General features: G+C 45.0%; 1 protein-coding gene across 4 annotated transcripts in view; it reads left to right on the plus strand.

The window, feature by feature from the left end:
* The first annotated feature begins 5,308 nt into the window (after positions 1 to 5,308).
* PLXNB2 (plexin B2) overlaps positions 5,309 to 26,628 on the plus strand; it is a 254,236-nt gene continuing 232,916 nt past the window's right edge. For 2 of the 4 annotated variants that reach the window (XM_065665057.1, XM_065665043.1), the window contains exons 1-2: positions 5,395 to 5,798; positions 14,622 to 14,724. The gene's annotated coding sequence lies outside the window, so the exon portion shown is untranslated. Of the gene's footprint in view, positions 5,799 to 14,621; positions 14,725 to 26,628 lie in introns of all 4 variants that reach the window. The other 2 variants (XM_065665050.1, XM_065665052.1) reach the window with 2 other exon arrangements.

The raw sequence follows: 26,628 nt of genomic DNA on the forward strand, positions 1-26,628 counted from the left end.
TTTTTTCTACAATATAGATATATTTATAACAGCATGCATGGCAGTCAACTAACTCTAACAGCCAGTTCTCCAACTGGTTGCAGAATAAGCAATACCATCAAGTGTAAGCATATTGGCTGTGGTTAAAATGAATGGTTACTTGGTGATAGCAGAGCAGTGGCTTTGGAACTTAGCTAGGCAGCTGCCTTAATTACAGTTGGAAATGCTGGTTTGTCTGGCCTGCATACATACAGGTGTGTGTGTGTTCGTGAAAGGTCTCTTTAAACAAAAAAGGAGGAGGAAGAAACAGGGCAGGGACAAATATTGTCAACATTTTACATTCATTTTAGCTATGTTTTGAAACACCTTTAAACTTTCTGTTGAAATTTCTTATCGTATTTTGATTTTATTTTTTTCAATTAAGTTACCCAGAAAATTCATGGTGGCATTAAAAATACAAACATGGCCTGTGTGAACCTCCCTATTACCCGAGGATCTCTTAACCAGGCTCACACGCAGTTGGGTACAACCAGGGCAATGTCAAAGCATCAAGTCTTGACTGTGAGGGCTGTGCCTTGTTATAGTTGTACTCATGCATATAGACATCACACGCATCCATATAAGGCTTTCTGTGGATTCCACATGGAAATTGTATCCAGGACGTGATGGTGTTCTATCTCTTACCTTGGTGCAGCAATTTATATCTGTAGCAAAGTACATGCAAAACGTCTGCTAAACTAAACAAAAGCAATGTTTGACTGGGTAATATTTTGCACAAGGGTAAACAAATGTATCATTTGAGGGTCAGAAAATACCAAAGCCCCAAGTATTTTCCAGCAGCAAAGGGAAATAACGAAGGGAATTGTGCAATTAACCTTAGGTTATTTTACCTTTTTCTGGATTGCTGGAAAATGGGCGCTGAGAAATCCATCAGCCAAAATACCCTGCCCCCCAGATATATACAAACCGATCTGCCGTGTGAGTTTGGTGCAAAGGGCATGAAAGCCAGGATGTGCACAGTGACATTTCACAAATCTAATAATAACACCTTAGATTTATCTGGCACTTTTCATCCAGGAAAAAAGTAGATCCCAGGGTGATTTATGGACTGTAAAAATATAAATATGTATATCCAGGTCATTTCAGTCCCCAGTGGAAGATGACGCAGAGTCCTATCAGAACCAAAGCCATCAGATGGAGGGTGAAAGAGTCTGCAGAGCCCTTGTTTATACCTTAACCAAGAGAGTAAAGCCGTTCACGTAGTGCCCTCCTTGTGCTCCTTGCACTCCTGTTACTGATATACCTTTCTTACAAAGTAGGCAGCAGCAGTGGTGCTAGGACAGACTGAATCTCAACTACAGCTGTAGTCTGGTACAGCAGACATGTTGCTGCTTACGTGAGGAAGAATCCTTTACCCTTTCTTCCCCCTCCCCATCCTTCAGAAGAGAGCTGAGATGGGGACATCCTCAGGCAGGATATAAAAAGGTTGCTCAGGCATTTAAGCATGCAGACAATCAAAATTTCCTGCACGCAGAAAGTGCAATTTTAATGATTTTAAAGGATTTGAGGTTCTTTTTCAGTTGTTTGGGCTGCTCTCAGGTTATCTCCATGACCACAGGGCAACAACCTTCCTTCCTAAAGGCTGATAATCAATCATCTGGCTGTTCATCTGCCCATCAGTCCCTCATAAAAACGTCAGAACACATTGTCTAGTTGCAAACAAATGAATAGAAGAGGTAGAAGCCTCAAATATAATTAAGTTCCCAGGGGTTTTGTGAGCATCAGTGACCAGAGACTCAAATTAGTTTTCCAACAGAGAGAGATGCAGGAGGAACTGGGCTGTTGAGGGCTGTGCTTGGCAGCAGCCAGTCACCCTGGCAGCGAGGGCAGCATGCACACTGCTCTGGATCTGCAGCAGCTGCTGCCGCCCCTCACCACCGAGAAGAGGTGTCACATCGGACATGAAAGAGAAATGGGAGATGAGGTTATAGCAATGAGTGAGTCAGAGTCGAAGCCGCAGGAAATCCGGCTTCATTACTTCTGTTCCTCATAGAACGAGGTGTTTTTAATAATGACAGCTGGAAATTTGGCTCTTTTTTATAGGCCTTGAAGGTCTCTGTGGTAGGAAGGATACTGTGTATTGGTGCCTTAGATAGATAGAATTGAGAATTGACGGCACTGGGAAGTAAGCAGGAGAGAGGCACCAGTGTCACATCAGTGTAAAAGATAATAATGGGCAGAGAATAAAACACAAGGATGCACATAACGACGTAGGGGCAATAACCAGGTGAGGAGAGAAAGAGGGAGTGCAGAGGGAGGAAATAAATAGGAAATTGAAATCTGGACTAGACGCCTATTCACATGCAGCCCCATTATCTGTGTCCTTACACAGGAGATGGAGAGAGCAAGGCTTTCCCCTTACACTGGGCATGTGTAAGCACACGCCGGCAGTGCAGATCTGCAGGAGCCTGGGAAGCTGTTAATCATTCAGTCCTTCACTTGTTGCTCTTTTCTGAGATTTTTTTTTTTATTTAGGATTTGATTTGACTTCTTTTTTATCTTTTTTGGTGGGTGGTGATAAGGGAGGGGAATGATCCTTGAGCTGCAAATAGCAGGTTTTGATGTGGAACTGTTTATCTGTGTTCTCTGGAAAGGTATCTCCCTGTATCACATACTTCTCCATGGGGGAGAAGGACAATTTGCTGGCTGCATTATAAGGCAGGGTGGATGGGAGGCAGAAAACCATCTTAGGAACACTTTGCACCTCTGCAAGCAGGCCAAGTGCTGAATTCAGCACTGAATTCAGTAACAGAAGTGCTGTGGCACCCATTTGTGCCCCATCTGGCAGGGGCACAGGCTGATATGCCCTACTGCTGTTTTAGCACATCCACATGTGCCTGGCAGAACAGCACCTTATGGAGGCTTAGCAGAGAAGACAGCTGTCCTGGGATGGGATGCTGTGTGGCCACCTCGAGCTCTAGTTCAGCTTCATAATCCCTGTCATACTCGGCAAGGTCAAATGCACAGCAGGTAATCATTACAGACTGGAGGAGGATTCAGCACAGCTTCAGTTCACCAGCTCCTATTTTGAATTAAATAAACTGTCACCATTGCTCTGGCTCTGTGTGTGTCCATGGGCAAGTTTCTCAGGAAAAAATGCTGCTATGAGGCCAGAGCAACAGGACCTGAGGAGCTGGAGGAAATTGTTCCAGCCAGAGGGAGCTGTGTGGTGTGCCAGGCTTCGGCTAAGGCTTAGATTTAGCCTGGGGACAGATACGAGACAGCACGAATATGGCAAATAGAGCCCTGTCCAGTGGCCACTGGATGGAGCAGGTGACAGCTCACGCCTGGAGCTTCCCCCCTCAGTGGGCTGAGCGGATCACTAGGTTTGGAGCAGGCAGGGCTGGGGGACAAGTAAGAGTAGCCAGCAAAAGCCCCTGAGGCAGAGCGTGCTGGGAGGCAGGGATTCACAGGCCAGGGCAGAGGGAGAGCCGCCTGGCCGGTAATTCCAGGGCATTCTGCCAGAAGTTTGGGCACCACCTGGACATAAGCCCAGACATTGAAAAGCAGCCTGGAAAGCGAGGTCTTACCAAGCCCATTAGCAACCTGTGAGTTTCTCCATCCCGGATCTCTCCCAGGGCTTGCAGGATGCCTAACCCAATTTTTCCTAGGGGATTCCTGTCTCCCTCCTCTTCAGCTTCACCTTCATTCTTCCAGCAAGCAAAGGGGTACAGAGTGGGGATCCAGGTCTTCTGAAACACTCCACAGTTATGACATTCTTTCTCATCTTAGAGTGGCTCAGCCCAGTCAGGTGAAGAGCCGGAAGGAGGCAAGCAAACAAGCACAAGGACCTTCTGGTGAAGGTTAGTACAAAAGCTGGGCCAGACTGGTGAGACCCAGTCAGCTCAACCTGCCTCCCGAGCACAACCCCAGAGAGAAAACCCCACAAGCCACCATGTTCCATTTGAACAGTCCCAACCCACCGCTAAGAGTGCGGTGGCACTTTGCACAGCCAAGGTCTGAAAGCCAGTTTTAACATCCCCAAGTCTCTCGCTTCTTACTCTTGCCCAGGCTTTGGAGCTGATTTTTATCTATTTGGTATTGTTGCCGTTCTGAGATGCAGGGGCAATTTTTCCACAACTTCCAGGGTTCCGTTTAAGAAGCGTGGCTTTCAGACCAGCTCTCTCCTGTTGTTTCTATGGGAAGCCCAACGCACACAGCATTTAATGGAGCTGCACTCCAAGTGCCAACAGCAGCTAATTAATTACTCCCTGCAACATTGCTGGTCCACATTTGACTGATGGGAAGCTACTTACAAAGTCTCAACAACTTGCCCAAAGCTTACCTGAGCCATTCTTCTAAGACATCCCTCTTTTTAATAGTTATCTCTACATTATTTACAGTTGAGACAAATTTGACATCTGAATGTGAAGATAAATGCTAAAGAAAGGTGATGTTGTGTGTCCACACAGGCAGGAAGTGGGCTGTGCATTATCTCCTGTTGTTCTGGACGAAGATGGGAGTAATCTGCACACAGGAGAGGGAATAAAGACCTTCTGAAATTATGATGACAGAGAGTTTACCTGAGAAGGATAAACCCCGGAGTTGTTCGAGTTCGCTAAAAATGTTGCCAGCGGCGTATTTCGGGCCGCACAGCGACAGGGCAGGGTGTGCAAGAAGTGAGGCAACCTCTGGGAGCCCAGGAGTCTCCGCTCAGGGGATGAGGAGTGAAAATTTCGCTGTTCCCTCCATACCAAGGAGTGCCCCAAGACACCGCTGGAATACGACGGGTACCCCAGAGGCCTCTGGCTACGGAACGGCAGGGGCTGAAGCTGGCAGAGGCTGCCCGCGGCGCCGCGGAGCGCCGCGCCGCCAGTGCAGGGCAGTGCAGTCCTGCCGCCGCCGCTCCGCACCCTGGGGACCCGCGGGGCTGCGCTCCCTCCCTGCGGCGGAGCACCGGCGGGCGCTGGGGCTGGAGCAGCCGCCCCGACCAGACCCGGATCCAGACCCAGATCCAAACCCAGATCCAAACCCAGATCCAGACCCAGATCCAGACCCGGCCCCGGCTCACAGCGCGTCCACGGGCTTCCTGGGAGCGCTCGGCCCGCGAGTGGCCCCGCTCCGCCGTCTCTGCCTGGCTGCCAGGCAAAACAAAGCGGAGAGAAGGAAAGGAGAAGGGAGAGAAAGTGCGGCTCCTGCTTCCTCCCGGCCCTCCGCCTGGATCTCGCTGCATGAGACAGCGCTGCAAGCGGATCCTGACCGGGGGCAGGGGGTGGAGAGAGGAGGAGGAGGAGGAGGACGGAGAGGGAGGGAGGGAGGGAAGGAGGGACGAACGGGAGCCTCTCTCCTTCCCTGGGCTGTTTTTTCAGTTTCCTGTCTCTCATTGTGCTCACAGCGGATATGTGCTGCGCCTACAGGTGTGTCCCCTCCTCGCAGCTTTTCCCCGGCTCCCCGGCGTAGGCTCCGCTGTCGGGGGGCGGCGGCGGATCGCGACCGTCATGTGATGATTAATTTCTCTCGGGGTGGTTTCTCTCTCTTCTCCTCTCTCTGTGTGCTTTCCCCTCCCTCGCTCCCTGCCGCTCTCCTCCTTCCTCTCGGAGGTGGCCGTAGCTGCTGCCGCCTTCGCTCTGACTCTCCGGCTGCTGTGGCGGCGGCGGGGCCCGCCGGGAGCATGGGCGGCCGCCGGGGGCTGCCGTAGCGCCTCTGCCCAGCCCCACGCCGCCCACCCCGGGCTCCGGGCCGCCGCCGCTCTCGCTCCGCCAACTCGGACGGTCCGTGCCCGCGGGGCTGCCTCCCGCCGGCGCCTGCACCTGTTGAAGGTAACGCAGCCCCCAGCCCTGCGCGGCGCGCCTCGGGATGCGGCTGGGGGGCGGATTTCGCGGCGGGGTCCCCCCCGTGTTTCCCTCGCTGAATCGCGGCAGAGCAACTTCCCCCGCCTCGGCGGCGGGCCACGGGGCCGGGTGGCTGCGGGCAGGGCGGTGGGGCCGGGGCGGGGAGAGGGGGGGCTTCCGCCGCGCTGCCCGGCCCCAGATGGTTTTGGTTAAGGGGCTCCCGAGCGGCGGCTCCGGACTCGCAGCGCCTTCCCCAAGCCGCCGCGCAGGGCCGGGGCCGGTTCGGGGCTGCGGTTCCTCCCGCCCGGGAGCGCCCGTTCCCGGCGGAGCGTCCGGAGCTCCCTCCGCTCCCCGCAGCCGGAGCGCGGCCCCGCTCGCGAGCGGGGTCGATCGCTCTTCCCGGGAGTTTCGCAATCCCGGCGGGCGGCCGGGGTCAGCAGCCCTGGTGCCGCGCTCAGCCCGCACGCCGCCGGCTCGGAACCTCCTTCGGGCTTTCCTGGAAGCGCGTTTTGTCTCCTGGCGGAGGCAGCTTTAAACTTTCTTTCCAAACTGTTAATTAGTTATGCCGTGCTTTGCGCGTGTTTCGTGCAGGCGAATGAAAGTGCGAGGCTGGAGAAGCTTGTGAGTCAAGGCATAGTTATTCGGGAGCTGCAGAACACCTCTGGTTTCCTTGTCTAGCTGTACCTGTGTCTTGTGAGTTTGCCGTCTCCGAGACTGCGCCAGTCTCGGTGACACCCCGAGAGACACGGGATTGATAACGATGGGTCCTTTCTGGGTTAATAAACCACTCGGGTGAATACGCAAAGACGAAAGTGTAAGTTTATCAAATCTCATGGAAAATAGCATTGCCTTTGTGGTCTGTGAATTACAGCCCTACGGTCCCGTCCCTATCACCGAGTTCCTCCTCGAATTATAACTTGCTTGCGAGGGAACTTGATGCTTTTGTAACTAACGCTGTTACCTTGTATGTGATGGTTAGCTTATTGAACACCAGAGGGAACTCTGAATAGGTAATTCATTCGCGGGAGATACATGCTTATTTTACTGTTTGTGTTCTCATTACAATGGAATCTAGAAGGAAGCAAAGGTTCGTAAGCAATAGGCTGCTGGTATGTACCTAGGACTGGCTTCAGCTTGCTTCACAGTTCTGAAGGCATCAACCCCAAAGCTGGGCTGAAAAATCTTTTTCTCTCCTTCCAGAGCTTGAAATATATAACTGCCTTGCAGGAGCAGGGTTGTGTACCATGCTGTAGGCTGGGTGAGCCATTCCTTGCAAGGTAGGGAGTGAGGTTATACACACACTTACTGCCCAGCCTGCCTCTTGGGCTGCAAGACAGATCCAGTGCGGTTTTGGGTACAGAGGCTGGTGCCTGCAAAAGCCAGAGCAGAGCATGCTTCCAGCCAAAACAAAAGGGAGGAAGTCTGCTTCCGAGCCTGGCAAAGCTTGTTCTCCTTGCCTTGAAGACTTGGTGGGTCTGAAGCCCTGGTGGGAACCTAGTTTGATTGCACATGAAGTAGAAAATTATCTTTTTTAGAACATATTACTTAAACCACTGCAGAAAGTGAGTGGTGGTGGTGTTTGGGAAAGGAGCTTAAGTAGTTGCTTCCACCACCGAAAGCTTTCTGTATGATCTGACATAACTATAAGAAGCTAGGGTCAAGCCACCAAAATGGGTTGCTGCATTTTGTAGTAAAATGAATGCCCAAAACACCTGAAGCTTTGGATGCTTGTGATAGTCTGTGACAGTGTTGATAATCAGACTTTCTTGATGCTTCTGTATTGTCGATGACACAGGAAGGACGGCACAACAAACGTGCTTCTGGCTCTGACTTATGCTCCAGGGTCTGAGGCATCCAGCTGTTCATCCTGTCCCTTTGCCAGAGGTTACTCTGCCATTCAGCCTTGTTTCCTATTGGACTTTGAATCTGCCAGACTTTACAGCTTGGCATCTGAATGTAAACTGCATTTTATGGCTGCTCATGTTAATGTGTAATGCTGTGAAGTCCAGCAGCATGAGCCTCCTGCTCATCTCTGTCCTGGCAGACGGATGAGGCAAACAGCTGGGGTCAGCTCAATGGAGCTGCACTTGGGGACCAGAGCCTGTAGGCACCTATGTTCTTCTGAAATGGCAAATGTGACTTGGGGGAACTACCTTGTGCTGTGTCTTGGTGGGCAGTGGTATCAGGGTAGCAGCTCTGCACAAGAAGAGACTGTGGTCGGTCACAGCATGTGGGGTTCTGGGTTTCAGAAGGACATAATAGATGGTGCACCCAAAAAGCCCTCCTCTTCCTCTCCTCCTTCATCCTTTCTGGGGACTAGCAAGTGAACAGAGGGTTTTTTCTTTTAGCCAAATCTCACTTTGTCAATCCAACTTAAAGACCTATTATATAAAACATCCTCACTAAGGGCACAGCCCTCTTCTGCCTCAGTTTAAGTGGGATAAAAGCTTTATATAGCTTTACAAAACTGGGAGCTCTTTGCCTTACATGCAGAAGCTCCCTAAGAACAAATCACATTTTGAAGGAAGATCTCTTAGTGAATGCCTGTTAAGAACAAAAAAATTCCAGTGACTTATTGCTAATGGGTTTGGATTCTGGCTTGGTTTTGAGAAAATGCTTTGCACATTTATTTATTTTTATGAAGATGTAATGCTAAGCATCTGTATCTCTGTAACTGCTGTAATTTGGAACTTTTAAATTATTTATTGTATGAAGCACTGAATGAAGATATTTATTACACTGGTGTCACATTCTGAATATTGAATTGTAATTGTAAAATTAAGGTAACAACCTTAAATTGGGGTTTGCAACTTTAAGCTCTTGCCAGCAAGCAGTTAATGGCAACATTAACTGCTAGTAAAGTAATTGCTACCCTTCTTTTGCTGTCATTTTGTTCTCACTCTCCTCCAGTCAGACTGTTCTGTGGAGATATAATGAATATTCACCAAAATAGCTTGGCATTGTCACTTATGCAATTCCTCATCAGATCCAATGTGTTGATGAGCTAATGTGCACTTGATTAAACGTACTTGATTTATGCAAACAAAAACCGTAGGTCCTTCTTGAAGTAAAGTTAGCACCTGCACAGCTGTTAGGGAGATGAGAGTCTAAATAATTAAGATGGAATTAAGTAAACAAACAACCCCAATGTGGTGTTCCTCCTACTTGTTCACCTTTATCTTTTAGTTCAACTCAGTAGCTGTTGTGAAGCTCAGCTTATAGTGTGGGGTGTTCTGTTTAAATGGCTATTATTGGAATAAGTAAAAAAAAAAAAGGCCATTATTAGCTGTAATAAAGCTGCAGATAACTAGAATTTGTGGAGTATTACTTCAAGAGTTTTATTTGAGTATGAAGCTGGCTTGGACTTGACATTGGTCCGTTAATCCATGTTAAAAAAGATATAAAACGGCACAGTCCAAGTCAGTCTTTGAGGAGGTGTCTGTTTTACAAAAAGAACCGCAGTATCTGGGGACACTTCCGGGGACAGTGATTCCACCACTGCCCTGGGCAGCCTGTTCCAACGCCTGATCACCCTCTCTGTGAAGAAATTGTTCCTAATATTCGGTCTAAACCTCCCCTGGCACAGCTTGAGGCCATTACCTCTTGTCCTATTTCTTGTTACCTGGGAGTAGAGACTACTTTCAGGTAGCTGCAGAGAGTGATAAGGTTCCCCTTGAGCCTTCTTTTCTCCAGACTAAACAGCCTCAGGTTCCTCAGCCATTCCTTATCAGACTTGTGCTCCAGACCCTTCACCGGCTTTGTTGTCCTGTCCTGGATCTGCTCCAGCACACATAGACAAAGTGGAAACAAATAGTTGAAGATAGCCATTTTATCTAACCATCAGTGGCTCTGTGGTACAAAACGTTTTTTGTCTACAAAGCTGCTCAGATCTGACTGAAAAAAGTGTGGAGTCTGCTCCTGGAGGCTCCAGAGGATGGATGGGGGAGGAAGAGGGCACATGCTTGCACAAGCCCTGGAGCAACAGGGAGGCTGATGATCTGTTCAGGAGACCTTGTGGAGCTGGGACTTAGTTTCTTTAGGCAGATAGTAATTTCAGTTTCTGTCTCTGCTGTTAAGCCTCTGAAAATACACAACTTTTGGATCTCTCTAGGTTTCTATCTCAGATGGCTGAGGGAAGACTTACTTGTTGACATTACGTCCAAAAGTGCTTAACAACATTAGTAACCATTATGAAAAAAATCTCAGAGCCAAATTGATGACCAGTCCCTGCGCAATTGCTCAGCTGGAGACAGCCGTAACGTGGGGCAGAGTTTGCCCCAAGAATGTGTCAGCAGAATTGAGGTCACCAGCCACATGCTCATTGGGTCACTCAGTTTCACTTTTGAATTTGTCTTCTGGGAGCTGGTGCCTGGGTGGATTGATGATTAGCTCTGTACTGAGCTCCCCAGGCATCTCAGCACTCATCGGTGCACAGAGTCCACCTGGCACCTTCTGAGGCTCTTCTGACCTTGCTCCATCTTTGTAGTTAGCTTACAAGTTTCTGTCTTTGTGGGTTTATTTTTAACATGCCTTCTTCCACCACCTGCTCTCAGGCAAACAGCTTTGCCATCCAGGAAACCAGTGAAATCAGTAGTTTTGATTTATTCAGTTGAAGTGTGTCATCTTCAAAAAGTTAGTTACCTAATTAAAACTTTATTTCTAGTGTTCTACTTGCTTTTCTTGTTGACTAGCATCATTAATTTAAGGCTGCAGGTTAAAGCTGAAATCAGTCAGTACCAACTCTGTGCCTGGCAAGATCATGGAGCAGGTCCTCCTGGAAACTATGCTAAGGTACATGAAAAGTAAGGAGTTGAATGGTGATAACCAACAAGGCTTCATTAAGCCATTTTGTCATGCCTGACAAATTCGGCAGCCTTCTATGACAGGGTTACAGCGTTGGTAGACAAGAGCAACTGATGTCATCTACCTGGACCGTGCAGAGCATTTGACACTGTCCCACATGTCATCCTTGTCTCTAAATTGGAGAGGAATGGATTTGATGGATGGACCACTCAGTGCATAAAGAATTGGCTGGGTGTTTATACACAAAGATTTGTGGTCAACAGAGTGATGTCCAAGTGGAAACCAGTGACGAGTGATGTTCCTCGGGGGTTGGTATTGGGACTGGTGCTGTTTAACATTTCTGTCGATGACCTGGACAGTGGGATTGAGTGCATCCCCGTCAAGTTTGCTGATGACACCAAGCTGTGCGGTGCAGTTGACGAGCTGGAGGGAAGGGATGTCATCCAGAGAGACCTTGACATGCTTGAGAAGTAAGGATAGGGCAGGGGTAATGGCTTTAAACTGAAAGAAGGTAGTTCAGATATTAGGAATAAATTCTTTACCATGAGGGTGGTGAGACACTGGAACAGGTTGCCCAGAGTTGTGGATGCCCCATCCCTAGAAGTGTTCAAGGCCAGGCTGGATGGCGCTTTTAGGTACCTGGTCTAGTGGAAAGTGGCCCTGCCCATGGCAGGTGGATTGGAACTGGATGATCTTTAAGGTCCCTTCCAACCCAAATCATTCTACGAATCTATAACTTTGGTAATTTGCAGTGAATAGATCTTGTATTACTTGACAGTCACAGTTTTCTTTATGTTGATGATGTGTCATCTCTCTTGCTATTAGTTGTTTAAAGCTTTCTCAGCCCTACAACAAACCAGGAAGCTATGGAGAAGCTTTGCCCCAAAGGAAGTTTTGCTGTCCTTCCCTTTTCTCTGTGCTGGATCTGCACAGGTAGACCTGTTGGAAGCACCCTGCCAGGTTAAATACATAGGAACTGCCAGTGATCAACATGACTTTAAATAAAAATCCATGGGATTTTTCTCACTTGAACTAAATTTTACAGAATTTACCTTTTTGAGAGAAGGTACGTTCATGCTTGTTGCTGAATAGATCTGGCTAGCATATTTCTAGTTGAGGTGGGTTAGGTCTATATGACGATGTGGATTGATAATGAGACACTAATCCTGCTACGTCTAGAGGGATCATTAGAGTGATAGCTCAGTCTCTTGAAGAAGTGAAGCAGAAATCAAGACTTTTCACATTTGAAGTTTAACCTATCTATACTAATTGGCTGTGGTTTATATACATAGAAATTTTAGAAGTGAACTCCTCTCCTCTTCTTTTTCCTTATCATTTTGTCTGTCTTCTAGATAATTCAAGAAGACATCATATCTGTTCTGACTGATATATGCAAGAGCTGTATATAGAGAAGATCTAGTTCTTGCATTACGAGTTGCATCACTACTTAGAATTTATGAAGGGTCAGTCCTTTAACTGGTGTTTGCTCAGTGGGAAAATAGTGACTAGTTAAATGTATTCACCCATGGGCAGGAAAAATAAAACACATTGATTCGGTAAAAAGGGTGCAAATGAAATACAAGGTGAGATCTCCTGTCCTGAAGGAGAAGGACAATTTAATAATCTTTTGCTTGGACTTAGCCTAGACGTATACAGCAAATAGAAGTTTCTCTCCTGAAGATACGTGGTGCTTAGAACGTTTAACAGTAGTAGGCTATGGTTTCCTTCAGCTTGTAGTATTTAGTCCTTTCACTTTAGTGGATCTGGTTATGCTCATTGCAATTGGAAGTCCAAAATGTGCAGCTTCCTTCTTAAATACATTAGAAGACCCTTAATTTGCCCTTCCTTACTATGTTGCCACAGCATGTGTTGAACTCACATGCTATGTTCATTTAATCAGTATGAGACAAATTGGTAGAAACTTAATGTTGGGCCTGTTGAATTGTAAGGCAATGAAGGCAATAGTTTAACCTCTTCTATTTCCAGTCTTGTGGGATTATTAAGTAGTTAGAAAGCTTTAAAAGGTTTTGGGTGTGTTTTTGTTTTTTTTTTTTTTTTTTTTTTTGTGTGTGTGCAGTTTTGATTCACATCAGCAGCAATTTGACCTTTTTCCCCTCATGAACTGACTAACACCCCATGTAAACTCTGGTGATGGAAACACATCATCCTTGCAGATATTAGCTACAAACCTAAAGAAGCAACTGAAATGAGTGATGCTTGGGATATTTCTTTTTCCTCCCAGACATGCTAAATGGAGGTGGGTTTGTCTGAAAGGCTTTTACTCAGGCAGAAGGTGTCTTTGCGAGTACTTTGAAGACACTTTTCAAGAGTCAATAACTCTACAACCACAAAGCTGGCTTCGTAACTATGAATATGTATCTGCCATGTGCTCCAGGTGTTGTCTCCTTCTGCTTACCCAAGCTGTTGAGATGAAAGCCCAAAAGACTTCGCTTGCAGTGGCAATCCCATACTACTAAATGGTGCTAGGAGTTTAGTTATTAGTACATTGGATAAGATTCCAGAGAGATGATATTTATGTTTATTAGCAGGTGGCCTCTTTGTTTGACATTTAGCTGGGCGAAGATCTGCAAGCATTTCACAGTCCATTGTGCATTTAATACAGTGTTCAGCAGCATTAGTGAAAATTCAGGGCAATACCCTTTTGGGATGGTTTGGTTTGTTTGGTTTGCTTTTTGTTTTGTTTGCCATCAAGTCCTGCAGCTGTTTGACCATCTCGCTAGGCTATTGCTCATGGGTGGAAGAAATCCTTAGGCTAAAGCATCTCTTATCCCAAAAAAACTGAGAAAAGGAGAATCTGTCTTTAAGAATGTTATTCCTGTTCATTTCTTCCTTTCAGTTTTATATCTCATTTCTAACAGAAGCCTTCTATGCTTTTGATTTACATCTGTTGGTCTCTTTTAAGTCGTCTTGTGGCTGTATTAAAGTGGTTTTTATTGCTGATGATCTTTTTTCCTTAAAGATGATGAAGTAAGCTGTCAGTTGTCTCTGTGGCTTATCAGAAGGACTGAATCTTTAAATCTGATTATACCTAATGCTTTTTTCTCCTCTAGATGCTAATTGCTGTTATCTCTCTTCTCTGCATGTTCTCTGATTTTCAACATCTTTTTTTGAGCATCAGCCATGGAACTGGTTGCAGTATTTCAGTGTCACTGCTATTACATACCCCATCCTACCCCATTCAGTATTTCCATTCACTCTTTTATTTTTGCCTCCACGGACCACATTAGCTCTTTTAATTACAGCGGAAGCTTTGAATGTGATGCTTCAATGACATGTGAGGCTATGATGACCTCCACATGCCTTTTGGTTTCCTGGCTTCTTAAGGTCATGGTTCTCCAATTTGCAAACCTTACCTTCATTCCTTGTTGCTGGATGCTTAGATATTTAGATATGACTGGTTAGAATGAGCCCAGTGTGACAAGTAATTCTGATAAATTTGTGTGATTTTCTTTCTATTTTTATTTATCATTCTACTAAACCATGTAATCCATTAATGGTACCATCAAGGACATGCTTATTTCCAGGTAGCTAATAAAACACTTTGATAGCATACAGCATAATTCTAGCTATTGCGAACTGCAAAAGGAGCACTGCAGTTGCATGGTGATGTTACTCACTAATGACACCTTTATTGAGATCTTTCTGTTAACTGATTTTTAATATATTTGGCCTACATATTATGATATTCTGGTTTTAAAATCCTGTTGATTTGATGTTGTTTGACTGTTATGACACATCTCTAAGTCTTCAGTTGCTGTATTCAGTGCAAAATCAATAGATTTCACCTTACTTACTCTTCCCCCTTTTGCATTTATACAGATGAAAATGAGAAATTTTCTATGGTGTCTTGAGATACAAGCTCCAAAATGATTCCTTGCTTATGATAGCCATAAACCCATTGAGCAAGCTATTTCTCTTTGATGGTGCACGTTGCCCAGACCTTTGTCTTGTGTCTTCTCTGAAGCATCTTTTCTGTGTCTCTCCCAGCAGGAACAAGTACACATCAAAAGGCACTTCATTCTGGAAGCTATTTGCACAGAAGCCCGAGCCCCAAGAAGTCCCTTTCACTAGTGGTGGTCGTGCTGCACAGGTGGGCTAAGAACTCATTTGGACTGAGGGGTTTTTTTAACCTCCCTTTCTTCCTCCAAAGCAGTATGCTGCTTGCTGGAGAAGGAGGAGGTCCTCTTGTAGAGCGCTGCAGTGCAGTTGGCTTAGTGCATTGAGACAGGAGATGGCTGTGTGGGCTTTATGTGCTTTGGGCTTAGGTTGAAATAGTACAGGCTGAAATTTAGTGGCATAGAAACGTTATTTACTGTGTAATTGTCCTGGATACAGTCTTATTGAATAGTGATTTTTAATGCATATTTTTATACCTCCTGGATCTGTAGTGCAAAATGACATTAATCAACTTGTGCATGTGAATCATCTCCAAGGTAACTTAGTTATCAAAACATAGTATCTCAATTGCTCAGAGTAACACTTTCCACTTCTCTAATTGCACTTTTGCAATCTGTGTTGCTTATACTGCTGCTGTTCAAATTATTGTGTACAGGTGTACTTGTAAGGACTTTCCAATTTACTTTTCCCAGTTGTAGCAATTAGTTATTATCTTTTCATTTTGATCCCGAGGCCTGTGTAATAAGTGAGTAAATGTAAACAGCATCCTTGAGACTGAACTCTTCATGGTATTTTCTCCTCCTGATAATTTGAAGAGGCAGACCGTGTTTTCTGTTGTCTGTGGCATAATTAATCCACTTGAATTCTACTTGAACAGGAACTCCGGTATCAGAAGAGGGTTTAGCAGCCTTGAAAGTTAGGAGCTTTTGAATGAGGCAGCACTGCGGAGTATCTGTGCGTTTTTATTTGGCTTCTTGGGAGAAGAAGAATGTGGTAAATTCATGGCCAGAAATGGCTATGTACTTGCTTCCTTTCCCTCCCTCTCACAGATTTTTCTATTTTCCTCACACCTCTCATGTACAGTAGCTTGGTATGGCTGGGTTGTTTGCTGCAGTGTCTCTGTCTCAGACTGAGATGCTCCTACACTGTGCTAGTAGTTCAGTGACACTGGTCACACAAAACAGGCATATCTACTGGAATACCAGTCTGGTTGCCTTATGTGTAGATTTGGTGTCCAGAGTGCCATCTATGTGATCCATTGTATGCAGTGGGGTCCTGTAGGTTTCTTTACCAGGAACTTGAAGTATTCTGGTTTTGCTTCTGCCTTTAGCAAGTTATTTAATTTCACTATGGGTTTTTTTATTAATTTATTTTGGCACTGCCACTTTTGGGGGCATTTGGGGGAATCTGTACATGAAAAGTACAATGTAGTGGTATTTTTGTAATATATAAGTTGGGCAAGTGGGTGCCGCAGCATTCCTTCTTGGTGAGGAAGGATGGGGACCTGCTAATTCTATTAGCTATCCTATGTCCTCTCCCGAAAAGCCTCTATGCAAAAGCAGACCTGCATCCCCAGATTTCTTGGCTTGAGCAAAGCCTTCCACAAAGCAGTTTCACATCAGGCTCTCTGTACCCATGAGATGACTTGGCACAGGATGTAGTGTTTCTGTTCCAAGTGGGTTAGCAGTGTGCACAGACCATCATTCAATGATAAGAAATCTTTGGTGGTAGCTCTGTTGTAAGTAGTTCCTGCCATCACTGGCTGGTAGCTGCTTGGTTGTGCTACCATGACTGTTTTGGGGAGCTGTGCTGTGAACTGGACAGGAGACCTGATCTGGTGTTGTATATATTGTATGTAGTCGTAATATGGCTTTGAAAAGAAGTATTTAAAAGTTTCAGTGCATCCCTGATGTGTTTCACAGCATGGTGGGCAAACACGTGTTGTTTTACAATGTTGCATTGAAGGCCAACTAAAAAAAGGATTCAGGACCAGTTTAAACTAATTTTGTTGCCAAATTCTTTGTGTTATCAAGGCCCGCTTGTGTCTGTAGCTCTGTTCCTTTCCTGCCCATCCCCTCCTGGGTGGCCCTATTAGTCAGGGAGGCTTTTGCAAAAATGGTAAGAGTGTTGAGCTTGTGCTTTCAATAGCAGCTATGCCCCAGTGTAGCTTCACTTCCACTGGGAACAATGCGAGGGGGCTTTAAACTGAATACAGACATTTTGCGTAGAACTGGCTAGTGCCTTTGTTCTCTGTAGGTGCTCTAAATATTGTGTCCATATGCACTTTGTGGAGAGCTTTTTGGATACCTGTTGTTTTTCTTTCTCGGCTAATGACCTCCTGTGCACTGCTAGCATGCTCTGTAGTGTTAACCATGCGCATAGTCACTTCCTTTTCCCTCTTACCTCATTTTAGAAGACTTTGCTCTTGAATCTTGTAAATGGGGTGATAATTTCAAAGCAAACAGCTTACAGTTCTTTCTTGCCAACTTTTGCCCACAAGGTATGCAAAGTAAACTGAGCAGTTAGGAAATTAGTTATGTACCTTCCCTTTGCAGGATGCAAGGCATCCCAGGATGGTTGGTAAATCTTTAAGCAATGAATGAAGGGTGAGAATAAGATTGGTATGCCCAAATTGCTTTATAATGTATGGAGCTGTTGCACAGATCATTCATATTTTTAAGAAGCTTTTGGAAAACCTTGTAAAATGTGAGGCTTTAAAAAAATCTCCACTATTCATGTATTGACCATAAAGGTGTTTTATTGCTTACAGCAGAGAAGGAAAGTCAAAATATCAAGGATTGGGTAAAAGAAGGAGGGATAATTTTCTTCACATATGAAAAATAACTTTGAAGCAGACTTTAACTAAATATGAGGGTTCTTACCTCTGCTAGGTTTGGAGGAAGCTTAGAAGGGTTTCTAGGTGCTACCATGACACTTATAGGCTTGACTTGGAAACTGTGGGTCTGGATGCTGTGATGGTGGGTTAACAGCAGTCACAGTCAACCTGAGGTGGGACCAGGTCACTATTACCTGTAATAGAATATGCAGATGCCATCAAGGTTTATTTATTCACGGAGACAAGTGTAGGCAACTATTAAAAAATGTGACTTTAAAAAGTTGACAAAGAAATGGTTAATGCTTAATCTGTTCGGCTCCAGCCTAGGTATTTTTATCCTCCTTTGCCAATTGATCAATAGGAAAATTTGTTAAATGTGACAAAAAAAAAAAATAGGAAAATGTGTTAAATTAGCTAGATCTCAGGTTATTGACCCTGAGGCTCAGCTACAAGGGGGTGGCATGGCTGTAAAGAGGAATAACCATTGTGTGATCTCCTCCAAATGGGAGAGGGCAGGTCTTAAGCGTATGCAGCTTGCAGGAATTCAACAGCAGTTGAGCTACAATCTAATGAGACCATGAGCACAAATACAACTTCAGTGTAAAGCTTATGCCTGTGGCAGCACAAATAGAAAGCTGGAGCCCCGTCCCGTCCCAAAAGAAGACCTTTCATTGGCAATTCTACTCTGTTGGCATGTGTCAAAGGCTGGTATTGTAACAACCCGTAGTGGTTTTCCTTCGCACATTTCTAACCACTTTAGAAAAGCAGCTATATGCATGGAGTGCTCTCTACTCCTTTTCAGATGTAGCACCTCCATTCTGAAAAAAACCCTAGCCCTTGTACATTATGTATATAAAAAAACTTATAGAATTATACATATTACATATAATATGTATAATATATTTTATAGTTAAAATTAATGTGCTTTTAAAGGAAAGTATGTCCTGCAATTTCGAAACTTTCCCTTATATTTCCCAAGTGAAGAGTTAGAAATTTGCTGAAGATAGGGTTGGTTTTGGTTTTATTTTAATAGAAATTCCTTGAGTACCATAAATGTTAACTCAAACCACCTGAAAGAATGTAACATACCTGTCTTCTGGTATAGTTCAGTTGTACTTGTGCCAAATGCAAAGCAGCAAACTCAGCTGCACAGGCCTAGTTTGACTGTACTTGTAGTCTCTAGAATGCATGAGCTGACTTATTTTCTTTTAATACAGATTTAATGCTAAGCTCTTACATTTACCTAAAAGGAGAGGGGATACTTGAGTATTTTTTTCTAATCATTTATATATATATGTGTGTATATATATATAAGAAACAAGGTAAGAACGTTCCTGGAATAATTTCTTTTTAAATAGTTGTCCTTTAATAAAGCGTAAGATCAGACATCATAAACTGGACAATAACCTTTTTTGCTCTTTAGTTCAAATAAACCTTACCTCTGTGGAGATACTTTTTGTCTTTTTTTTCTGAATGAAATTATGAATATCCACTTTATAAGCCAAAGAGAGGTTAGGAGCTGAGGTTGCCTTCTTCTTAGCCCCCATGAAGCAGACACTGCTTTATGAGGTTTGATTCAGCATCTGCCTTTTACCTGTGTGTCCTTAATGAGGCTAAAGCTGTGGCACTACTGTTACCACCAGTAATAATGATGCTAAAGGAAATAACAAGGGAAGAGAATACAACACCTCAGCACCAGCCAACAGATAACTCGCCCCACTCCCCCCAGCCGAGTACCAACCGATACCTTGTCCAACCCTGCAGTCCCAGCCCTTCCGGGTAACTCCCAGTTACCTCCCTGGGCATGACGTGCTGTGGTATGGAATACCTCTTTGGCTAGTTTGGGTCAGGTGTCCTGTCTCTGCTTCCTCCCGGCCTCCCTCGTCCCCGGCAGAGCATGAGGCTCACAAAGTCCTTGGCCAGAATAAACATTACTTAACAACAATTAAAAACAATCGGTGTTGTCAGCTCTCTGCCCAGGCTGGAAGTCAAAGCACAGAGCTTGCACCAGCTACTAAGGAGCAAAACAGCTCCTGGTAAACCCAGGACACAGGTAAATACAATTGGAAATGTAATTCAGATCATACCAAAGTCAGGAGTTCAGCAGTCCAGAAGCTTTGTGGCTGAACTAGAAATCAGCGGAGTAGCCCTCTCTTCATTATGTACCCATTCCCATTCTCTGCCCTCAGGAAGGAAAGGCAGGGGCAGTCAGTGGGACGGACTGTACTTTCCTGGTTTACTTTGTGTAAAGATCAGCAAGCCAGGTAGGAATCCATATTTTTATTTACTATTTGTCCTCTGAGGGGCTGTTCAAACTGCTTTCCTCTTGCTGTGTGGTCAGACAGAAAGCAACGTCTTATCTACTTCTCTGTCACGGTTACAATAGCTCTAAAGCTGGTTCTTTTCTTCTAAAGACTACATATGTTAAGTGTAGTGGGAACAGTATGTTTAGTTTTCATCCTTTCGTCTGGAGAAACCTGGCAGCAGATTGCTGAGTGCTGGCAGGGTTGGCTAATGGGAGCAATCCTTGCAGCACTTCATATTATTTGACTGTTTGAAGCAAGAGATTGAAAAGCCTAAGCGGCATCAAAGTTGGGTTTTATTTCTTTGGTGTGATGAGGTTGCACATGCAAAAGTTTTGAGAATGCTGCAATGTTTTTCCTGTTTCTAATTTTAGCTATAAATATCTATGGCCTACTCAAATAAGATGGACCCAGGTAACTCAAACTGAATAGCTGATTACAAGCAAATCACATTGCTTTCCTCAAGTGAGCAGTTGCACAAACTCAAAACATTGAGAAAGGTGAATTAACTGAAGGGGTGGAGATGGAATACATCAAACCTCAAGCCATCTGTGGGTGGGAAGTACTCTTGAGAGAGAAATTCACTTTCTCCTTTTGATAGAAATAAAGGGGGATTTGATTCCCTGTGAAGATGGAAGAAGCATGATACTGCTTCATCTTCCCACTTGGGAGTTGTTCTTCAGCGGAGTTGTCTGTCATTAGATCTTTTTCAGGAGAGGAGGTGGCTAACATGTTACAGGAGAGCAAAGCGAAGGATGGGGCTGTACTTATTTGCCCAGAAGCAGAACTGCAGATTTATTCCCAGGCCTGGCAGATCCAGGAGCAGAAATCATGTGTCCAAAGACCTTTGTGCTTGGAGACTCTCACTGAAGAATGACCCTCAGGCAGTGGTTTGAATCTATATTGTACATAAATTGCACAACTTCAGTTAAGGAGAGCACACTAAAATTACGCTGAGTGCATGTTTATGCAAGAAAATTAAATCTTTGAATCTGTGCAACTGGGTCCAGTTAAAATAAAGTATCAATCACATCAATCACAAGCAGAGGCATGCGAAGGAAATACTTTGCCAGCATTCATAGGGAATGCTGCAAATGCCTTGCAATTCCTGGAGTGAAAAAATCATTCCTCCCACCTAAAGAGCATCCAAATGCTTTTAATATTGACCAGGAGATTATAAAAGCCCCAACAACTAAGTGTATAGCTTGAATCCTATTACTGTATTGAATAACTATTAATATGGCTGCTGTGGGAGATAGGGTAGGAAAGGAACCTGCCTATAGCTGCAAACTTAAGAGCATCTGAAGTTTTAAAACACTCCTGCTGCTTTTTCCCATGTCAATAGTACCTGCCATCCTCTATTTGTATTTTGTATATTGACTTGGGAAAAGATTTGATTTGACGCTACAGCACAGCTTGAGGAACCGGCTGTACAGAATGTTAATGTCTGATCTTGTTTCATTAATATCAATTTCAGGCGTGCATTCCAGAGGGGGTTAATATTAGGCTGTTTTTAACCACAGCAATATTGTACAGATTCCTAGACCGAAAGCACCAGCTGGTTTGCACTAAATTTTATGGTGCGGGAGACAAGAAACGGGCTTCCTTGCAGAAAGGGAATGTGGTAGTGGAAGTCCTGGAAGCACGGGGAGGTTTTAGGCACTGGGCGGGATGTTTTGCTTTCACAGAGAGGTCTGGCAAAGGCAAGGCAGGCGATTACAGGGACGTTGGTCTTGGCTGTGCTCTCTCCTCAGTTTCAGACATTGCTGATTCCCTCACGTTCTTTATCCTGATCCTACATCAGCTCTCCTGTTGACTTGTGTTTGCCTCTCATTGCGAGTTACAAGCTTTCAGCCAGGCTCCGTTCCTGGGCTGGCTTGTGGCTGTCCACCCCACTGCCTGCACCCACCTAAAGCAGAAGTGGTTGGGTGGCCACTTGCTGGAAGTTGGAGCAGTCACTGCAATGGCCTCATCTCCTGCGAGACCACCAAAGGAGGTCATTAGGCCTTAGATTTTATTTTTTTAACAATTCAGATATGCAGCCTTGGAAAAGAGAATGAATCACATCCTTCCCTCTTTCTCCACTCTTTCCACGGCATAAAATGGCATAATTAGGTAGCGGTTATATTGTGTTACAAATGCCTCTATGCGTGAAATTAGTCTGCTTCCAAAAAAAGCCCTAAAACTGAAAGACTCTGCAATGTTTGTTACAGTAAGTTAGGCCTGTGACATTCTATCCTCTGAGAAATATTCCTGCACAGGATCTAGTTACCCAGTTCATCAACAAGCATAATTTCTTCCGCTACTCCTAGCTCTGAGACAAGGTTGGATTTTGTGAAGATGTCTGCGGAGGAGTTTTATATATTGAGCCATACAAAAAGGTTAAAAATTGTTATTGCAGCAGCGTGGAAAGATATAGCATAAATGCTCACTGCTTTAAAATATGAAAAAATGGTGTCTTTCAAATATCAAAGGGATTAGTATTAATCCAGCACTTGTGATTTTCTTAAATCATGTTATTTGCATAACAATAGTCACCACCTGCTATATCTTCAAAGCGCTTTTCAAACATTAACTAATTGATCTTTGTAACACCCCTGTGATGTAAAGACCTGTTATTATCCCCACTCTGCAGATGTGGAAACCAAGACCCAGAGTAGCTGAAGGAACTTGTTGGGCACAGGGCTGAGATGGTGGCATTGCGGGTGCCACGTCCCTATTGTCCTGGGCTCTGGGAGTTCCCACTTGCAGCACTTTCAGGGGCAGACACGCTTTCTTCTTGCCTGCGTTTATTTAAGAACAAAAAAAGCACTGGGTTATTTATGTCTTTGGGGGGATATTGTTGCAGGTTGCTTATTTGTTTTGATTTAAAGAGTTTTTTGCTAAACGCTTTTGCTCTGGTTTTTGGTCACCCTATAGTCAAAGACACATAAGACAGAAAAGCTTCTTACAGCTCCTTATTGTCTGTGTGCACCACAGCAATACTACTTGAGAGCTTTTAAGCATGTTTTTCTTTGTTCAGGACTCAGTATGGCCTTCCTATTATGAGCCCTTTGGTCAGATTTGCCCCTGCTTGTCAGAATGAGAGATTACTGAGATGGGAAGTGGCAGGGTGAGTTGCCTGTCATTCCCAAATCTCAACACCTACTCCCATCCCACGCTGGCAGCAAGCGGTGGTGTCCGGGTGGCTGCCAGAAGAGCAGCTGGTGGCTGTGTCTGAGGGCTGCTCCTATGGTGGGAGGTTGGGGTGATGCTGCTGCTGGGATGCAGCATGGTCCTCCCTGTGGAACCTCTGCCTCCTGGTTTTCTTTTGCCACAGGCCTGAAAGAGCCATGGGTAGGCATTGTGCAAGCCCTTGGTTATGTGGGTGATGCGCAGGTGACATGCGGGTTCACCCATCCACCACTACGGCCTTCAGAGCAGAGTTTAGTGAAGCGCCAGGTGGGCCTTGGTAAGTGTTGTATACGTGGGGCAAAGATGGAGGACAGATGGGAGCCACACACCTAAGCAAAAGAATAGATATTAAAACTCTTTCATGGGTAATAATCGGAGGGAGAGTTTAAAATGGTGTATTAAAAAATATATTACAGTCCCTTTAATCTGGGAGTGTTGCTTTAATACTTAGTGCAAGGGCTTAATACTAAAGTGTATGGATTTGTTTTTACAGATGTTTCAGCAGCATTATCTCCAAGCAGGAAAATAAATCTTGGTGGTGGAGCACTCAGAGCCCATCAGCACAGGTTCAGGCTACACTGCAGGAAAAGCCAGCATCATGCCAGATTTCAGGAGGTGATTTTGAATAATGTGTGGTTTCCCAAGTGCAGTGCCCAGGCCCCCACAAGGGCTGCAGCGTGCGGCAAAGTAGCAGATTATGTCAATAAGTTAGGATCATGCTTACATCTATGGTCTTTAGTTATTTGGCTAAGCAGGGGGCCAGGGGAGGCTAAGAGGGAGAGCACAAGTCACTCTGAATTCCTCTGTACTCTGGCTGGGACAGATGGACTGTAATCTCTCTTTATGGTATAAATTACAGGGTTTCCAGACCCTCACATGCTTGTGGGTCATTGGCTTCTTTTCACTCCCTTAAACATCATTTCTCTACAGCCTCTGTTAGCTCAGGGCAGAAACGGATCCAGCTTCAGGTGAGAGTATCACTTGTCCTATGAGGTGCTCTTTCCATGTTTTGTGTCATGTTCAAGTAAAAAAGGTGAAACCAAGGAGTCCCCATATTGTCCATTGCTTGGAGAGGGAAGGGCAGCTGGGAGAGGGAGGGTCGTGCTCCAAGTGACAGTTGGTGGCAGGGGAAGCACCCCAGTACTGATTAATTTGCTAATGGTGTGTTTGAAGATGGATAGAAGTGGTGGATCACTTTACAAGAGGCTTGGCTGGAAGCGCAGGGCAGAGCACAGGGAGCAATATAAGCTGGTTGGGGCCTGGGATTGAACTTGGATTGATTGTGGAAGGCATTGTGCCAGTCTTCTGTGCTCCCTGGCAGGGACACGTGCGGTGATTGATTGGGAGAGGATTTGGCCGTGGTGTCCCCAGTGCTCCCTCAGCCATGGCACCTCTGTCTCCTCCCTGGCTCAGGACCTCTTTGTGGTGGGAGCTGGCTGCTCCAGGGGTCCCGGAGGAAGTTGCCATGCTCATGGCTGTATTGGATGTTGTGGGTTTTGTGGCTGAGGGCACAGCAGCTTGGGCAGTCACCTGAGCCATGGCTTTTATGCTTGGGGAGTGCCTGAGGGAAGAAATGACTGCAGCCAACTGTGGTGCTGCTGGGGCTGGTGGCAAAGCAGAGGTCAAGCTTCTCTTCAGTGTGCTCAGCAAATGCTTTCTGGCCTCTGAAGCAACTAGAGTGAATGGGAACTTCTAACTCATCTTCCTTTTCCTGCTGAGGGTAAACGTGGACCATCAGATCATGTTAGAATTGCAATGTAGACGATGATGCCCTGGCTTCTGAAACACCAAATGGGGGCACTCCCTCTTTCTCCTGAATGTTTTTCTTTTTGGCCCGAAACTACTGAAGTACAGAGTTTCTTTGTACCGTGTATGGGGGATGTACCAAAAGGAGTCTGTAGAAGGCTTCTTATTTTAACATACCTCTTGTAATCAGGGCGGAAAGCTTTCAAACCTGAATCCGTAAGGTTTCTGCTCCCGCACCCACCACTGAAATTAATCAAACGAATAGAAATATTTTTGCCACTCAAACTTAGGTTTTAGACATGGGATAAATGTTTTTAAGCATGGTGTTTATGAAGGACACAGGGCTGTCTGCAGCAGTGAATGACCTCCCACATCCATCCAACTGAAGCTTTTCCGTAGCATCTCATCAGAGGGCCTTACTTCTGGCCTGCAGACACCATCAGGTACAATTTATTCCTAGCCTTTGGATCAGTGCAGACTTTTTCATTGCTATTTTTTTTCTGACTGTGAATACACGCTCAGCTGTGGGACTGCAATGAGAGCTTTCCAGAAAACCTGCACACCTATCAAACAGTGATCACTTTTGATCTCTTTTCTGCTGGGCTGTGCTGAACCATGGGAGAAGTCTCAGGAAACTCAGCAAGAGTTTGTTTAAAGGAACATGTAAAATAATGGGCAAGAGGTTTGGAGAGAGATGCGAAGAGGCCGCGTACAGCATCCATCCTCTGTTGTAAGGCAGAATCAGCTGTGGTTAAACTGTTTGTTACAGATGCTCGTTGAACTCTTCTCCAGCCCTCTCATGAGGAAGGCTTTGTAGCTCTCTGTTCCTCTGCTCAACTGTTATTACTATGAAGTTTTTCCCTGGTGTTTATCCTGCAACTCCTGGATGCTATTTAGGTCTCTTGTCTTTAATAGACATGGTGAATAGTTCATTCCCTTCCTCTGTGAATAATTCCTCTCTATTTGTGTACTCAATAAAAGCTAAATCACTCGCCAATAATTCTTGGGCTCTTGAAACAGCAAGAAAGCAAGCTTTTAAACCGTTTAAAGTTCTCTTCAGAAATAACACTGCTTTGGCAATTTATGCAGCCTTGAACTTGTTTGTGAGCTGACTCTTTAGACTTTGTATCTGGCTAGGTTTGTTTGGTAAACTTTTTAAAACCTCTCACCTTTTAAAAAGCAATTGTTTCCAGGCTGGGATTATAAATGGAGTTCTGTGCCTCTTTCTTATTTAATTTTGCTGTGAACAAAAATGCTAGTGTCTTCATTCAAGAGCCTGCCTTGCTTTGTACCGGCTGATTTACAATACAATGTATAAATGTAGTAGCAGCCTGGAACAAAGGAGAGCCTGTTTATCCAAACAAATTTGAGGGTGAGGGTGAAGAGGTAAATTGCAGCCTGTTCACTGAACTGCAGCTTGAAAGCAGAACGAAGCAACGGTGGGGGGAAATGTGATGAGCAAAATGATCCTTGGGGGGTTTCAGCCCTGTAATTCTAGGGTAGTGCTGACCCAAGGAGGCAAGGCCGAGCTCTCGGGGTGCCCTGGTCCTTTGGAGGAGCTTTGCTGGCAATTAAAGATTTCTTTGTAGCTGTTTTTTGTGCCCTGCTTGGAGCGGTTGTTCTTCTGTAGGCAGTTGCGCGGGGTCCAATGTAACCTCTTGGCAGGTCTTTCTGTAGTTCCCCCATCTGCTGTGTTTTAGCCGATTGCCTCTACTTGTCCTGAACTAAAGCCAGCAAATACATTTCTCCGATTTAAGAATTCTGGGTATTTTAGCCTTATTGTTAAGCTTTTGTGCATTTCGGCTATAACTGCTAAGTCTATTAGCAAAGAGATTAAATTGCGTAGAAGTTATATTACCCTGTCCAGACATGAAAAATAAATTGTTAGAAATGGGCTTCTGTCCAAGGTGTGATCTCTCCTGGAAAATAAATTGGACAAAAGTACTCACTGTGGTGCTTTGCTAAGAGGCCTGTGCCTTGCACGCTTGCGCTTTGTGCTGCCTGTAGATGAGTTCACTATTTAATTACAAAAAAATGT

This window comes from Lathamus discolor, chromosome 1 (assembly GCF_037157495.1).
Source record: "Lathamus discolor isolate bLatDis1 chromosome 1, bLatDis1.hap1, whole genome shotgun sequence".
NCBI lineage: Eukaryota > Metazoa > Chordata > Aves > Psittaciformes > Psittacidae > Lathamus > Lathamus discolor.